Source organism: Choloepus didactylus, chromosome 10 (assembly GCF_015220235.1).
Source record: "Choloepus didactylus isolate mChoDid1 chromosome 10, mChoDid1.pri, whole genome shotgun sequence".
In the NCBI taxonomy this organism is placed as follows: Eukaryota; Metazoa; Chordata; class Mammalia; order Pilosa; family Megalonychidae; genus Choloepus; species Choloepus didactylus.
This window is the reverse complement of record NC_051316.1, coordinates 118,488,038-118,491,644: the sequence shown is the minus strand read 5'-3', so window position 1 is coordinate 118,491,644 and position 3,607 is coordinate 118,488,038.

Here is a 3,607-nt window from a genome sequence, read left to right as displayed (position 1 = left end):
AGGCTAAAATCCTTGAAGTCATCCTGATGCCTTTCTTCCTCTCACACCCCTCCCAATCTGTCAGGAAATCCTGCTGGCTCTACCTTCTGAATATATCCAGAATTTGACTCTTTCCCATCATCTCCACATTTATCACTCTGGCCTGAGCTAATGTCTCTTTTTAGAATTACAATAGTCTCCCAAAGTGTCTCTGCCTCTACACATAATCCCCAACAGACTGATCTCAACACAACATAGAGATTTTTTTTTTCAAGTAAGTTAAGGGATAATTATTACTTATCAGTGGTCTGCCTGGCACTGCAGGGTCAGCCTGCTTCTTCTATGACCTATTCTCCCTGCTACTTCTCTGAGCTCTTCTCCCTGTTCCCCTCTCCCTCACTCTGCCCCAGCCACACTGGCTCCCTTGTCAATGCTTGGAAATGCCAGTCATGTTTCTAGCTTTTGGTTCTCGCTCTAGCTCCCTCTGCTTGGGAATTTCCCCCAAAATAACCACTTGGCTAACTCCATTACCTCCCTCAGATCCTTCAGAATCCTCAACTCCTCAATAAGGCCTTCACTGCCCATCCCATGTAACTCTGCACTCTACTCCCTACTCCACTCTCCCCCACCCTGTCCCCCTGATAGTCCACAGTCCCCTCACCTGCCCTTTTATGCCCCATAAAGTTTAGCTTCCTAGGGCTTAGTTTTCTAGGGCTGCCATAACAAAGTACCACAAGCTTTGTGGTTTAAAACAACAGAAAGTTAGTGTCCAACAGATCTAGAGTCTAGAAGCCTGAAATCAGGCTGTTGGCAGGGCCATGCTTCTTCTGAAGTGTGCAGGGAAGTGTCTGCTCCGTGTCTCCCTCCTGGCTTCTGGTGGTGGCTGTTGGGAATCCAGGTATCTCTGCCTCAGTCATCACAGGGCATCCTCCCCTCTGTCTGTGCCCACGTTTCTTCTTCCTAAAACTACCACAGTCATTGAACTAAGGGTGCACCCTACTCCAGTATGACCTCTTTTAACTTGCTGCATTCAATCTCTAATGACCCTTATTTTCACATAAGGTCACAATCTGAGGTACTGGGGTTTAGAACTTTAACATAACTTTTTTGAGAGACACAGTCCAATTCATAATACCAGAGTACTTATCACTTTCTAATGTTCTTATTTAATTATATTCACTGTTTATTTTCTCTCTCTTCCCCACTCTAATCTAGATGTTGAGTGATGGATCCATTGTCTTTTTGTTTTGTGATATATCACAAATACTTAGAACAGTGTCTGGCACATGGTGGATGCTCAATATATATTTGTTGGCTTAGCATTCAATGAAATGAATGAAGAACATCCTCTACTATCATTGAACTCTTTTTCTTCATATTTGAAAACATGCAGCCTGATGCCCTGTGCTTTCTTGGTTGTCAGTCACTAACCCCACCCTCCAACTTTTTACCTCCCCCACCACCACCACCACATGAGAAGGGCATGGCTTACAATCCATATGTCCTGGATTCGGAACTCTACTGCGATAACTTCAGCACATATTAATGTTGACACTCTTCAATGCATAAGTTTTACTTTTCTGTAAGGACATTTCTAACTCTGGTGCCTGCGATACACCTTTAAAGAGCTAATAAAAATATAGTATGTCTAGCTTCAGATGATAATAAACACCAAGGGTCTGTTGCTTCACTCATAGTTTGATGTTGGCTGGTTGCTTCCATATGGATGGTTCCTTACCATTAAGGCAACTCTTCCCCTCAATCGAAGAAACCCACTTCTTTCATGTCACAGTTCAAAGAAGGATTCTCTAGAAACACAGAGAAGGAACATGGATAGCTTAATGACTCTGTTAAGGTTGATGTCAGAAAGTACAATCCCTTCCCATGACTGTAGGATCCTGGATTATAGATCTTCCCATACCTCATAGGAATCTGGATTAAACACCCAATTCATGGCACCATCATTCTTATTTTCATTGCTTTTTATAAAAGCACACAATTATGTACTATCAGTAGACATCTCTAAGAGTAGAGATTTAAGTAAGGCACAATGCACACATGCATGTAAGTAAATAATTTGTTGTAAATACAGTGGAGTATATTAGAAAACACAACACTGGTGGATTCCAATGTTGGCTAGGTAACCTATTTGCTATGTGATCTTGCACAAAGCACTTAATTTCTTTGAATTTCATTGTTCTCATCTGTAAATTAGGGGAAATAGCATAACTCATAGGGGTTTCCTGAAAATTAACTAAACATATATAGAGTGGCTTGCATGTAGTAATGCTTAATGTAGATATCTCTTTAGTTTTTCTTCCTTGAGAGGAGAGTGTTTCAATTAAAAGAGTCCAAAATAGCAAGACAAAGAGTCTTCAAACAACCTGAGTCCAAGTTTTGCATCATTCTGTCTGTGTGACCTTGGGTAGATGAAACTTCCCTAGGAATCTCCATTTGAACGCAGTTAATGATATTTACTTCACACAGCTGAAATGAAGATATAATGATGTACTCCTCTGGAAGATTTTTGAAACTAGGCCCTATACTCAAGTCATTTATTCCTTCAAAATATTTAAGGACTACGTACATATGCTTGGCAAACTGTGAAGTGCCATGGTAACCAGATGGGCATCATTATCATGATCATATTTCTCAATGTCCATGAGCTATCCCTTTATTAAAATTTCAAAATTTATCAAAATTTTAATCTTCAACTTTTATGTAATTATTCTGATTTAGAGCTCATAAATATAATTAATCATCTATTGCAACCTGCTCATTTAATCAGGGCATTAAAGCTAAAAAATATAAGAAGTTTTACACTGCCATTTGGGACAAGAAATGTCTACCATACTCCCAAATTCATGCTCTTGCCTCTACAAAATATTTTCTTTAACAGAAGTTTCTCTATTATATAAATCTTATTTCTTTAAGATTTGCCACAAGAAAGCTAGAGGAGATGGCTTCTGTCTGGCATATTGTCAGTTTTGTGAATGAAAATAGAGATAGATGACCCTTAAGGTTTCTCTCAGTGGTGACACACATCACTTTCATTCATTTTTCATTACTCAAGAAAGCCATATGGCCATTCTTAATTAAAACAGAGTGAAGATGTATAATCTTCTTTTAGGAAAGGATACCACAAGTCACTCAGATATGTCTGAAGATATGAGTATGGGGAAGTATAATTCTATCCCAGAGAGAGGCATCAAATATTTTTAAATCCACAATGAAACCAGATTGTTGGAGATGTGATTTAAAGGTAAACATATTGGCAAAACTAAACTACAGTCACATTTTTACCAATTTTAATTTGATTATGATTTTGACTATAACTTCCAACAGTTATTGTAGGCTTACTAATTGTTTTCCAATTCCTTCACCATGCAAAACAAAAACAAAAACAAAAATAAAAAATATATATCATTGATGTTTCTAAATGAGGCCATCTGATTTCTACTGGTAGAATCTGTTTTTTCTCATTGTATTCAGGAGAGCAAGAAATAATATTTGGTAGCTCTATTAAGGCAGTTGCAGTGTAGTAGTAAACAGCATTGGCTTTGGAGTTTGATATTATAGATCAGAAACCACAAGCTCTGCAACCTCAGAAAAGTTGCTTTGGCTCTAG